This window comes from Hylobates moloch, unplaced genomic scaffold (assembly GCF_009828535.3).
Source record: "Hylobates moloch isolate HMO894 unplaced genomic scaffold, HMol_V3 SCAFFOLD_19, whole genome shotgun sequence".
Classification (NCBI taxonomy): Eukaryota; Metazoa; Chordata; class Mammalia; order Primates; family Hylobatidae; genus Hylobates; species Hylobates moloch.
In genome coordinates this window covers 59,819,989-59,835,082 of record NW_026652294.1, presented here as the reverse complement: position 1 = coordinate 59,835,082, position 15,094 = coordinate 59,819,989, and the positions used below count along the sequence as shown (strand labels likewise).

General features: G+C 39.0%; 1 protein-coding gene across 1 annotated transcript in view; it reads left to right on the top strand.

Moving 5' to 3' along the window:
* Positions 1 to 15,094, top strand: part of ADAMTSL1 (ADAMTS like 1) — a 454,301-nt gene that overhangs the window by 282,611 nt on the left and 156,596 nt on the right. The window lies entirely within an intron of this gene.

Sequence of the window (15,094 nt, the reverse complement as noted above, 5' to 3'; positions counted from 1 at the left end):
TTGTTTGCCACAGCGACTCAAAAAAGGGATGCTCTCTCAGAGTGTTGTTGTCCAGGGATGTTAAAGGGATGTTCAAGATCTGCTCATTTCTCCCTTCTTAGTACTCCCCTAACCTGATTTAAATCCAGATCTTTTAATTACAAATACCATGCTTTTTCTACTGTATCACACCCCAGTGACCTCCAAAAGCAATGCAGATGACCCATCTGTTAACCTGAGCATATTTATGACAAAGCTGTCACCAAGCTAAGGAAAATTTTTTAAAATCAAGACAATGAGGTGGGTTTTCCATAAAGCTAAATTTGTTCTTAATTTATACCCTTTCTAGTTTTTTTGCTGTTTAAAATTCTAAGAAATAAGGGTAGTAGGCAATGATTTTTTTTTAACTTCATTACTTAGCAATGTAAGAAGTTAGAAATGCTGAGCCAATTCCAAGTATTTTTATTTTCCTGGTCCTATGAATTCCGAAAGTCTGGGAACCATTGTTTCAAAACAGGGGTTGACAAACTGCAGCCTTCAAGCTAAATCTAGCCTATAGCCTTTTTTGTGTGTGTAAATAAAGTTTTATTGGAACACACCCATTATTTTACGTACTGTCTATGGCTGTTTTTGCACTTCAAGGCAGAATTGCGTGGTTGTGATAGAGAACATATGGCTCATAAAATCTAAAATATATGCTATCCCTTTACAAACAAAATTTCTGATCCTGCACCAGGCATATATAATAATGACACAACTATTTTATCTTAATTTCCTATCTAAAAATAATATGCATTTATCAAACGTTAATCTTTTTGCATGCCTTTTAAAAACACAGGATTTTAGGTTGATTGCGTAAAATCTTATTTTGCAGTTTGCTCCCTATTAGGACATAAGACACTGCTTTAAAGGGACAACAAAGGTCACAAAAAGTAAGCATGAAAGGTGGAGGAGACATACATCTCTGTTTCACTGAGACAGTTTTTTCACTCTCAAAAGTGTCCCAATCTGGGTAATAAATGATATAGTCATCAGTGGAGAAGGAGAGAGGGTGACAGCTCACATACCCTTGCCTTGTGCTGAAGGGTCTCCCATTTCCAGGCAGCCACGTGTCTTCCTCTGTGCTTTCTCCTAATCATTTGGCAGAGCCTCTTCCTTCTCCTTGCTCCTTGCCCATCTTAGAGCTGTGGTTTAGTAAAACACTCAAAGAATCAAATACTGATGAATAAGCAAAACACTAAAGTATGAAGCCTCTGGCAACAGACATTGAATATGTATTTTCTTTTAGAGCTTAAATGTATATGGCTAAGTTCATTAATTCCCTGATACTGTGGATGGTTTGTGGAAGAGGATGTCATATATTTTGAACACCAATGTACCAGCACTTAAGAAATATATAGGCCGGGCGCGGTGGCTCACGCTTGTAATCCCAGCACTTTGGGAGGCCGAGGCGGGCGGATCACGAGGTCAGGAGATCGAGACCACGGTGAAACCCCGTCTCTACTAAAAATACAAAAAAATTAGCCGGGCATGGTGGCGGGCGCCTGTAGTCCCAGCTACTCGGAGAGGCTGAGGCAGGAGAATGGCGTGAACCCGGGAGGCGGAGCTTGCAGTGAGCCGAGATTGCGCCACTGCACTCCAGCCTGGGCGACAGAGCGAGACTCCGTCTCAAAAAAAAAAAAAAAAAAAAAAAGAAATATATATTATTGCTCACCAAGCTGAAGTAAATCCTCACAACAATTCAGTTAAAATAAGGTTTTATTAGTCTTATTTTAGGTTTGAGGAAACTGAGGCAAATACAGCTAGCAAATTTAGGGTTGGCTATCAACTCAGTCTTATGTGCCCCTTTCCACTATACCAAACCCACTGTGTATGGCTAAAAGGCCTTTCAGGGATTAAACATGAACACTTTTGTTTTACAGATGATGTAACTGTGGCCTAGATGTAGGCTTCCTTAAGATCATAAAGCCTGGACCAGAACCCAGGTCACCTGATTGCTAGCGCATTTATACTAAGTTACCTCTAATTGGAGTGAATCTATGACCTTAAACGGCACCACTAACCCATGCCAATCCTAATAAAAGGTGAGGAACCGTCTCAAATCAACCTCCACTGTTGAAATTGTTAAGTCCCCGTATTATTAGTAGCTTGTTGCTATTAGGTACATAAGTTATGGATAAAATGTTTACTGAATGATGAAATGAATGAATAGATGAAGAATACTCCTTATAGGCCCTGAAAATGCTGGCTTTACCTCTTCCTGATATGTTTTTTATGGTTATAGGTCTTAATATTGTTCTAGTCTTGAAATGCAGTGAAGCATCAATGTCTTTTGGATAGCCACACATGCTGCTGAATAATGACATTGACTGATGATGCTTTTTCAGTTTTTAGGGCACAGCCACATGTATGACCTTTTTTTGGTCAATTGCCACCACCACCACATGTACGCCCAGCATCCCTATTTGAAACAGTGGACTGCCAAAGAATCACTTATTCTTAAATTTTCATCTACTTTGGGCCTGTGAAGATATGAATTTACTTTGAAAGCTTTTCTATTTCCTTCTTTTAGGGAGAAGCATTTGAAGATGAGTCAGGTTTAAGTCCATTTTTCAGGTTGGGAAACTTAATAGTAAACAACTGTTTGAAGTTCATCCAATGCATTAGTGACTACAGTTTAATAGGACCTTTAAAAAGTTTCTTTCACACCTGAGACACAATAATTGTGAAAAATAGTCAAACATAACAAGAAATAAAGAACATAGAAGGTCAGCAGTGTTTCTACCCTCCAGAGACAGCTCTGTTAATGGTTTGGTGCATAGGGTCTGTTTGTCCAGCATGGAGAAACCCTGTCTCTACTGGAAAAAAAAAAAATACAAAAATTAGACTGGTGTGGTGGCGGGTGCCTATAATCCCAGCTACTGTGGAGGCTGACGCAAGAGAATCACTCATACTCAGGAGGCAGAGGTTGCAGTGAGCCGAGATTGCACCACTACACTCCAGCCTGGGTGACAGAGCGAGACTCTGTCTCGACAAAAAAAAAAAAAAAAAAAAAATCTTTGATCCCTTTTAGGAATCTCTAAACCTGGAGTAAACAATAAACTATTCATCTTACATTACTTACTGGAATCCAACTTCTTTGGCTAAGTTTTGTTGGGAAAAACTAGCTATTGCTGGCTGCTTGTGAGAAGAAACCATTGTTTATGTTGTATGGTGCAGTAAGTCCAGAGTAACTTCAGGGATCCCTGGGCTAGTTGGCTGTGGTTTTAGAACTCAGCTTAGTTAGGACACCAGCTGTTGAAAATCCATTGCCTGGTTAGCCCTGATTCCCCAGCAACTGCTGAGGAACTTGGTATACACTCACCTGGTCTTTTCCATTTAGCAAGGATCTGCCAGAGGATACTGCTGAGGTCTCCAATCCTTCAACACCCAACCTACAGCCTCTTTCCTACAAAAGAAAAGGAGGTGGGGGATCAGATGTTTCATTTAAAAGGATACAGATAACAACCTGATAGACATTGCCTGTTTGAGGGGAGAAACTCTCTCTCCTCTTTGTGTGAACACAGTGTTACCACTGACCTCATGTGTATGTTTCTCTTTCTGGGGGGAAAAAAACATAAATTATGTAAATTGTCATCTGCCAGATAGGAATGCAACCTTCTTTGTTCTTTGTAGAGTATTTTTCTGACAAATGGCAAATAACCAATATTTACACATTCTGCCGGTCCGGAGAGGACCTAGCATGGAGTCCAAGTATTGATGTTAAGATCTTGTTTTAGAAACAAGCAGAAATGAAACAGAAATCTAATTCTAGCTTTGGTTGTTAGGGGACCATCTTTATTTCAGTTCTGCCTCTTAATACTCTACCCTTTGCTTTTCATCTCTGGTCTGTGGGAAGGATTCATTTCATATTTATCCTTAACAATTTATTAATAGCTTTAATATCTTGTTAGTTTATATTTAGACAGCTTTTGAACACTTATTTTATGTGAATGTAGTCCTCTGCATCTTCTGCAATTTATTAAATACACTCATCATCCTCCTCCTCTTTGGTGTTGGTTATAAATGACTTATTGCACACCTCATGAGGGATCATAACACAGGGGTGAGTTACAACACTGTGATTGAGAATCACTGTTACCTATACCACAATTTAGTCTGAAACACTTTGATCATGACGGTCTACTGCTAGGATTTTTCTCAGTGACTCTAAAGCCAGTACATGTCTTGTTCAGGCCTTCATCCCTCTGCACATCTGTCCCTGCCCTGTCTCCAGGCATGGCTCTCCCATCCCTGCTTGTATACTCCCCTGCCCACCTACCATTTCCCACTCCCCTCTGCTGGTCAAGGCCCGGCAGGCAGCCTCCCTCTTCTGCAGTGACTCCTCTATTATCCTTCTACACTGAAGCTACATGGTGTTCAGGGGCAGACAACTCACTTAACAACCACATGTTACCCATTCAGGTGCTTTCTCATGACTTCTGAGTTAGACCACAAGGTCAATGAAGGCAGAGACCAAGTCTCAGTGAGACCCCATAACTCCCAGGAGACATCTGCAAAGCATTGACTTTGATGCTAGAAAGGTACATGCCCATTCTCCTGGTGTCATTTATTGAATACTTGCTACATTTGAGGAGCTGCTGCTTTTGATAATGAGAGCATCACTTTCTCTGTGTTCAGCACAGCTCTAGACACTTTAAATATTTAACTCACTTAATCCTCACTATCCGATGTGATAGTTACTAATATTATTCCCATTTTGCATGTGAGGAGCCTGAAGTATTGTGAGCTTAGTAGGAATTTGAACATTCTCTTTTATAATTCATTTGCTGCACTTGGCCCCTCTTGAGCCTCACAGCAACCTAGTGAGAAAACCAAGTCACAAGGCTGGTAAATGTGAAAGGGGCCCTGTGTGCTTCAAACTCATTTTCTTTTCCACTATGCAGTATGGCTTTCCCAAGACTTCTTTACTATCTACTCTTAACTGTCAAACTGTGAAGAAATCTGATAACAGTACTAAAATCAGCAGTTTACAGAACACTCAGTATTTGTTGCCTCTATCCAGGACAGTTCATCTGTACATTGGCTTCCTATTGCTGCTGTAACAAATTACCACAAACTTGGTGGCTTAAAACAACACAAACTTACTATCTTATAGTTCTGGAGATCAGAAGTCCCAACTCAGTCTCACCTAGCTAAATTCAGGGAATCAGCAGGCCTGCGTGCCCTCTGGAGATCAAGGGGAGGATCTCTTTGTCTTTTCTGGCTTCTACAGGCCATATGCTTCCTAGGCTCATGGCCCTTCCTCCATCTTCCTCCCACTGCTAATTCTGTCCCTTCACGCTCTCTCTCTGACTCAGACCCTCCTGCCTCCCTCTTCTAAGGACCACTGTGACTACCTCAAGCCTACTTGGATAATCCAGGATCGTTTCCCCCTCTCAGAAGCCCTCATCACATCAGTAAAGACCCTTTTATTGCACCAGGTACCAGGGATTGAGATGAAGATATCTTCGGGGGCCATTGTTCAGCCCATCACCACCCGCTGTATTGTGAGCAAAGCACTTAGTCTCCACTAGCACAGGCTCCTTGAGATTGGGAACCTGTCTTCCACTACCCTTTTGCCTCTCTATATCTAATATATCAATGTATGTATCATATGCATCAATATTCCTTCATTTGTTTTTGTTCTAAAAATTAAATTGAAACAAGGAATTAAAGAAAAAAGGTGCTGAAGAGTTAAACTGAAGTGAATTGGTCCACATTGAAACACAATTTATTTCTCTACATTGCATAGGTTTTATGTTCAAGATTGCATCCACCCAACTGTATATACATATTGCACACATCTGTGCAGAGACAGAAAAAATTGCCACAGTCTCTGGATCCCTGCCTTGCTTAAAACTGTGATTGTGCCACCATTTCCCTCTAAACCTTTCTTAATCAGGGTCACAATTCAAAATGCCTGCAGTTCAGCTGTGTAAAAAGGCATAAGGGAGAGGAGTCCCTGCTAGTGATACAAAGAAAAAGAGAATTTTAATGGTAACTATAAATGCCTGAGAATTAAAGTTTTCATTTTCTAGATTTAAACATACATACATACCTTCAAGCAAAGACAAAAATACCTTTGGTTTGGATTAGAGAACTGAATTCTGGCAGAGTCACATAGTAATCAGTTTTGTTATATTCCAGTGACTAAAATATAAATCCACATAAGTTAGAGGCTATATTTATTTAAAATTTTCTGTCCCAGGGAGGAAAAAACTCTTAGGATGTTTATCTCATTTTCAATAGTGTATTTCATAAGGAAATGGACACTTGATCCTATCTTTAGAGGCAGCAATAAACATAGCAAAACAAATTGAAAGTCCAGCTTCACATGTGGTTGTTTTTGTTTTTATTTATTAGCAGGAAGTTCTTTGGCATAATTGCTCTGATTTTGATGGATGTGCAGCCGCTTGCTTCACACCATAACAAGAATGTAAAACCTTGACGGTACAGCGTACACCTCTTGTACTTCCAGAGTCAAGAAAGCTTAACTGAGACTAGATGAACAAGGGAATTCTAATCCCCAAAATGGCTGAAGTAAGACTTCTGTTCTCATTTTAATAATTATGTTTAGTAAGTGAGATTCCAGTTCTCATTTTTCTTTGTTTCTCTAGGCCCTAATTCAGTTTGGCTCAGCTATGACCTCGACTGTGTGCACAGCACCGTGTCCAACTGCCTTTGGGCTCCCTCGATCTCACACGTTGCTAGGTTACCTCAAACTCCAAAGGTCTAACACCAAGCTTGATACACACCTGCCTGCCACCCCTTCCCCCATTAACCTGGCCTTTCGTCATTGATCATTATCGTGTAGGTGACACCACCATCTGTCCTGCTTTCTACCTGGAAACTTGAGCCATTATCAGCCTCACGCATCCTTCACGCTTAGTCAACACCTATACCCTATTTTATTCCATCTTCTATATCTCCCCTACCACTCTCTTCCTTTCCAATCCCTCTCCTTACAATCAACTCATCAAACCCTTACAAACAGTCTTTTACTTGATCTCCTTGTCTCATCTTGCCTAACTCTCATCCAGTGTTTCCCAACTTGGTATTGATGATTCTTCACCACAGGTTCTCTCTTCGAGCCTTTAAAATATGAATATGCACGGAGAACCCCTGCATAGGGTTATGGTATGCAGTGTTACATAGACTTATTTGGCCAGGAAGCCCTTTCTCCATGGCATAACTATTAATACCTCACAAAGCAGTATTGTTTGGAACTTACTGGCCTATGCTGCCTGAGTCATTTTCTACAAATTGGATCATGTTACCCCCTACTTTGAAACCCCTATTGATACCTCATGGTTTTAAGATTATGTCCAAAGGCACTTCACCATGTGCCCCTAATCTAATGTCTCGGAATAATTTTCCACCTACTCTTCTTCATGGACCCAAATGGTGCACAGTCTAAGGACTGCTCTGAGTCATCTGAACATGCCATGTCCCTTTGCACCTTGAGTGCATACACACAATCTGACTATGCCAGCATCCTCATCTCCCTGGAAATTGCTCATGTGTCATTGCTCTCCAGAGCTTCCCCAATTTTCCCAGAGAGATTTAATTGCACTCTTTGTTGTATACCCTTTTCGTAAAACTGATCACATTGTGTAGTAAGTTTTTCTCCCTCACTGGACTGCAAATACCTGAGGCTTAGTAACCATTTTTTATAAATCCCTAGGATCCATTACAGTGCCTAGCACTCAGTGGGTACCCAATAAATGTTTGGTGAAAGAATGAATGAGTGAATGAAGAAACAAATGAAGTGAGTTGGAAGTTGTAAGCAGAGTGCAGAGTCCATTATGTTAAACGAAAAGTTGGCCTTACAAACAAAACATAAACATCACTTTGTGTTGGGTTCAATAATGTTAGTAAAAGTATCAGGGAAATCGACTCAGCTCTCAGTAAATTAAACTACCAAGAAGAAACCAGAAATTTCAATACAGGCAGAATTTATTTATGTGCTTATCATGGGAAAATCTTTAAAAGTACAGGACACTTGGGCCATTGTATTTTTTGTGTAGAGACATAATTGTTTTCCTTATTGTGTATTTTTTACTTTTCTTATAAAACGAACCCATGAACTCATATCATGAAACGTGTATGGCAGCTGGTATAAGCAATATAAATACTATTTTTATTTTGCTTATTGCATATATTTAAAAATAATACCCCTTACTGGAGATTTATCTCTTCATACTGGAATATTATTTTAAATGATGACTCATAAAGGCAAACATTTTTTATTTAATATCATTAAATTTCTCTTGCCATTGCTCCTTTGGAAACATTTTTTTTCTTTGCATCCTGCCTCATTTACATAAGAACTGTCGGCCTCACCAGGTCATCTTAGCACATTCACAAAGTCATCACAGACTTTGGAGCCTTGACTCCTTTCAAATTTCATCTTCTACAATTTTTTTAAATTTCTAAAAATGTCTTTCATCAATGCAAACACACTGAAGAAAATTTGAGAACACAGACAAGACAAGCATTTAGGAGCAAAATCCCTGACATTTACTCAGCTAGATGGCTGCCCCCCATACCTGGAGCGTCAGAGTCTCCAGCAGAGCCCACACCTTCACTGACTGAAACCCACTGCTGCCTTACTGCGAAGCAGCTTCTGGCTAATGATAAAACAGCCTGATAAAAGGTGGATGATCAGCCCATCAGCTGGATGCCTGTTTTACATCTTTTTAACATCTGGATTTGGAGCTCTTTTGCTCATCCAATCATCAATTCAACAAACATTTATGAAGTGCATGCTCTTTGCCAGATACTCTATTAGGCTCTGGGGAATATAAAGATGAATGAATTCCCTTTCCTCAAAAGACTCATAATCGTGTGTTCATGCAGGGAGGGAGAGGAAAATAGCAGGCACATAAACGATGAGCCCTTATAGAAGAGATAAGATACCCTTCTAGGTCAGGGTGGGTTGGAGGTGATTTGTTTGCCAAAATGCAGAGGGGGTGGAGGAGGCTTTAATGAAGAAGTGGCCTTTAAAAAAAAATACCTATTTTAAATTAATTCTTGTGGGTAATAGTATATGTATTTATGGGGTACATGAGATGTTTTGATACAGGCATGTAATGTGAAATAAGTACATCTTGAAGAATGGGGCATCCATCCCCTCAAACACTTATCCATTGAGTTACAAACAACCCAATTACACTCTTTTTTTTTAAATCTACACTTATTATTGACTATAGTCACCCTATTGTGCTATCAAATAGTAGGTCTTATTCTATTATATATTTTTGTACCCATTAACCATCCCACCCTCTCCCTCTGCCCCTCACTACCGTCCCAGTGTCTGGTAACCATCCTTCTTCCACTCTCTATGTCCATGAGTTCAATTGTTTTGATTTTTAGGTCCTGAAAATAAGTGAGAACATGTAATGTTTGTCTTTCTGTGCCTGGCTTATTTCAGTTAACATAATAACCCCCAGTTCCATCCATGTTGTTGCACATGACTGGATGTCATTCTTTTTATTTCAGAATAGTACTCCATTGTGTATATGTGCCACATTTTCTTTATCAGTTAATCTGTTGATAGACACTTAGGTTGCTTCCAAATCTTAGCTATTGTAAAAAATATAATACTGCAACAAACACAGTAGAGCAGATATCTCCGATACACTGATTTCCTTTCTTTTGGGTATATACCCAGCAGTGTGATTGCTAGATCATACGGTAGCTCAATTTTTACTTTTTTAAGGAAACTCCAAGCTGTTCTCCATAGTGGTTGTACTAATTTACATTCCTACCAACAGTGTATAAGGGTTCCCTTTGGTCCACATCCTCTCCAGCATTTATTATTGCCTGTCTTTTTGATAAAAGTCATTTTAACTGGGGTGAGGTGATATCTCATTGTAGTTTTGATTTGCATTTCTTTGATAATCAGTGATGTTGAGCACCTTTTCATATACCTGTTTGCCATTGTGTCTTCTTCTGAGAGATGTCTAGTCAGATCTTTTGCCCATCTTTTGATTGTTAGATTTTTTTCCTACAGAGTTGTTTGAGTTCCTTATATATTCTGGTTATTACTCCCTTGTCAGGGTAGTTTGCAAATATTTACTCCCATTCTGTGAGCTGTCGCTTCACTTTGTTGATTGTTTGCTGTGCAGAAGCTTTTTAACTTGTGATCCCATTTGTTCATATCTGCCTGTGCTTGAGGGGTATTGCTCAAGACATTTTTGACCAGACCAATGTCCTGGAGATTTCCCCCAATGTTTTCTTGTAATAGCTTCTTTGTTTGAAGTCTTAGATTTAAGTCTTTAATCCATTTTATTTAGTTTTTGTATATGGCAAGAGATAGGGGTCTATTTTCATTCCTCTGCCTAGAGATATCCAGTTTTCCAAGCACCATTCATTGAAGAAACTGTCTTTTCCCCAGTTTATGCTCTTGGCACCTTTGTTGAAAATGAGTTCACTGTAGCTCTATAGTTTTGTTTCTGGGTTCTCTATTCTATTCCACTGGTCTATATGTCTGTTTTTATGCCAGTACTATGCTATAGCTGATACTATTGCTCTGTAGTATAATTTGAAGCCAGATAATGTGATTCCTCCAGTTTTGTTTTGTTTTTTTGCTTAGGATAGCTTTGGTTATTCTGGGTCTTTTGTGGTTCCATATGAATTTTAAGATTGTTTTTCTATTTCCGTGAAGAATGCTTTTGATATTTTGACAGGGTTTGCACTGAATCTGTGGATTGCTTTGGGTAGTAAGGGTATTTTAACAATATTGATCCTTCCAATCCATGAACATGGAATATTTTTCCATTTTTTGATATCCTTTTCAATTTATTTCATCAGTGTCTTACACTTTTCATTATAGGGATATTTCGCTGCTTTGGTTAATTCCTAGTATTTAAATTTTGTGTGTAGCTATTATAAGTGGAATTACTTTTTAAATTTCTTTTTCACGTTGTTCACTGTTGAACATAGAGAAATACTGATTTGGGTATGTTGATTTTGTACCCTACAAATTTACTGAATTTAAATTTCCTTACCAGTTCTAATAGTTTTCTTGTGGAGTCTTTAGGTTTTTCCAAATATAAGATCGTATCATCTGCAAACAAGGATAATTTGACTTCTTCCTTTCCAATTTGGATGTCATTTATATCCTTATTTGTCTTATTGCTCTAGCCAGGACAAGAAGTGGCTTTTGAGCTGGACCTTCAAGCACATCTTGGAAGTCTCTGGATGAACAAAGTGCTGGCAGGCATTGCTCATGCACTGAATGACATCATCAAAGGCCAGAGCAGAGAAGGTGTCTGTGTGCCCAGGAAATGGCAAATTGTCCACTGTAGCTAAAGCATGGCACATGGCAGTATGTCAAGAAATGGCCTGGAAAGCTCCATGCAGATCAAAGTGAAGGGCATTGTCAGGAGTCTAGACTTTATCTTCTTACCATTGATGATAATATCCTAAAAGCTTTATGTATACATCAAAATTGTAAATGGCAATTTTTAGAAACTTTTCTTGCAGCTGTTTTATCATCATGTTGTTACAGACCTATATACTGTTGGAGGTCGGTGCCTTAAATCAAGTCCTATCTGCAAACTGATAACCCAGTTGTGTTATTTTCAATGAGTAATCACTCTATAGTACAATTTTATTACATCTATACCCGTGAAATAAGACAAATTATGTTCATTATCTACTTCCTCAATTTGAAAGAGAGAGAAAATTAACCTACATTTTTCTTTATTGCCAAATTCACTAAGAAACTCTAACTGAACAGCTTGAATCTGAGAACAGTTCTTATTTAACTACTTGTTTATTTTGGAGCATTTATTCAAATTGAGCAGAAGCCTATGTGCTTCATAAAAATATTTCGAAAAAAGAAAACTTCAGCCATTGAGGAGATCCATACTTCTACAAATTCAGCATCACTAGTGAAGTATCTAAAATGTCAATCACTGGGTAACAGAAACTTTGGGAGCATGTTCTTTACGTCTGAAGGCCTCAATAGGACCCGTGAGGAATCTGAGTATGAATTATAATCAAAGGATTAAATGAAAAGTGGCTTGACGTCATTTTGAGGTTTAGGAGATAATAGTTTTATGAACCAGCTATTATTTCTCTCAGAGAAAAAAAATACACTGCATTTTCAACAGTGTAAATATTTATGGATCATATCAAAACATCATATACTCCCAGAACTTATTGTAAAATGTCACTCCACTGTTCAGCTCATACCCTGACCACTTCTTTACTGGGAAACAAACAAATCATTAATTTTAAAAGAAGGAAAAGGAGAGAGCACGTGTAAGAAAGAAAACTAGAGGTGGATTCATTCAATCCTAATGTTTATTATTAAACATGTAATGATATACTGGGGAAAAGTTTTAAATGAAATTCTCAAACACTTAATATGAGCAACGACAGAAGCGAAATCTTCCTTCATAGAGCTAATGGTCTAAATGGGTGATAATTTCTGAAAATATGAGAGCTATTTTAAAAAATAAAATGAGGTAATGGTGATAGAGACTGCTTTGACTACTCTAGGTAGGAAGGTTAGGGATGGCCTCTCCACACAGCTGGAATTGAACCTGGATTATTCAAGAGACTCAGCCACATGAAGATTTAAGAGAAGAATGGTGCAGGTAGAGAGAACAGCAAATGCAAAGGCCCTGTGGGAGAAACAAGCTTGACGTGTTCGAGGAACAGAACAACAAAAAACAAGTCTGGCTGGAGTATACAGGGAAAGGGGGGAGTCGTAAAAGATAAGATTACAGAGGTGTACAACGCTTCTCTTGCTCTGCTATACATTCATCTACCTAGAACCATGCTTGGTTCATGATTGGCATTTAATAAATTTATGTGGAATGAATTAATAAAGTTGGAAGGATTTAAGCTAGACAATGTCTAAGTTCCACCAGGGCAGGAACCAGAATCTGTAGCGGTTTGCAGGGCAGGGTTAGAGGAGTGTGGATTGTATTCTCATTGCAAGGGAACGTCATTGGAGGGATTTAAGCATGGAAATTGTGTGATCACATTTATGCTTTGAAAACATCACTCTTGCTATGGTGTGGAGCGTAGAGTGTAGAGAAGACAATATGTGGTTTCCAACAGGAGGAAGGAACTCTTTTCAAATGATCACATTTGAGTGTATCATCTATATCCTGCTAGAAACGCTATTTCTTAGTCCATTTTGGCTGCTAAAACAAAATACCATAGACTGAGTAGCTTATCAATGACAGAAATTTATTTCTCACAGTTCCGGAGGGTAGAAAGTCCAAGGTCAGGGTGCTGGCAGATTTGGTGTCTCGTGAGAACCCGCTTTCTGGTTCATAGATGGTGCTCTGTGGCTGTGTCCTCACATGATAGAAGGGGCAAGGCAGCTCTCTGGAACCTCTTTTATAAGGATACTTATCTCATTCTTTTTTTTTTTTTTTTTTTTCATAATTTTTTTTTTAATTATACTTTAGGGTTTTAGGGTACATGTGCACAATGTGCAGGTTTGTTACATATGTATCCATGTGCCATGTTGATTTCCTGCACCCATTAACTCGTCATTTAGCATTAGGTGTATCTCCTAATGCTGTCCCTCCCCCCTCCCCCCACCCCACAACAGTCCCCGGAGTGTGATGTTCCCCTTCCTGTGTCCATGAGTTCTCATTGTTCAATTCCCACCTATGAGTGAGAACATGCGGTGTTTGGTTTTTTGTCCTTGCGATAGTTTACTGAGAATGATGTTTTCCAGTTTCATCCATGTCCCTACAAAGGACACGAACTCATCATTTTTTATGGCTGCATAGTATTCCATGGTGTATATGTGCCACATTTTCTTAATCCAGTCTATCGTTGTTGGACATTTGGGTTGGTTCCAACTCTTTGCTATTGTGAATAGTGCCGCAATAAACATACGTGTGCACGTGTCTTTATAGCAGCATGATTTATAGTCCTTTGGGTATATACCCAGTAATGGGATGGCTGGGTCAAATGGTATTTCTAGTTCGAGATCCCTGAGGAATCGCCACACTGACTTCCACAATGGTTGAACTAGTTTACAGTCCCACCAACAGTGTAAAAGTGTTCCTATTTCTCCACATCCTCTCCAGCACCTGTTGTTTCCTGATTTTTTAATGATGGCCATTCTAACTGGTGTGAGATGGTATCTCACTGTGGTTTTGATTTGCATTTCTCTGATGGCCAGTGATGATGAGCATTTCTTCATGTGTTTTTTGGCTGCATAAATGTCTTCTTTTGAGAAATGTCTGTTCATGTCCTCTGCCCACTTTTTGATGGGGTTGTTTGTTTTTTTCTTGTAAATTTGTTTGAGTTCATTGTAGATTCTGGATATTAGCCCTTTGTCAGATGAGTAGGTTGCAAAAATTTTCTCCCATTCTGTAGGTTGCCTGTTCACTCTGATGATAGTTTCTTTTGCTGTGCAGAAGCTCTTTAGTTTAATGAGATCCCATTTGTCGATTTTGGCTTTTGTTGCCATTGCTTTTGGTGTTTTAGACATGAAGTCCTTGCCCACGCCTATGTCCTGAATGGTATTGCCTAGGTTTTCTTGTAGGATTTTAATGGTTTTAGGTCTAACATATAAGTCTTTAATCCATCTTGAATTAATTTTTGTATAAGGTGTAAGGAAGGGATCCAGTTGCAGCTTTCTACATATGGCTAGCCAGTTTTCCCAGCACCATTTATTAAATAGGGAATCCTTTCCCCATTTCTTGTTTTTGTCAGGTTTGTCAAAGATCAGATAGTTGTAGCTATGCGGCGTCATTTCTGAGGGCTCTGTTCTGTTCCATTGATCTATGTCTCTGTTGTGGTACCAGTACCATGCTGTTTTGGTTACTGTAGCCTTGTAGTATAGTTTAAAGTCAGGTAGCGTGATGCCTCCAGCTTTGTTCTTTTGGCTTAGGATTGACTTGGCGATGCAGGCTCTTTTTTGGTTCCATATGAACTTTAAAGTAGTTTTTTCCAATTCTGTGAAGAAAGTCATTGGTAGCTTGATGGGGATGGCATTGAATCTATAAATTACCTTGGGCAGTATGGCCATTTTCACGATATTGATTCTTCCAACCCATGAGCATGGAATGTTCTTCCATTTGTTTGT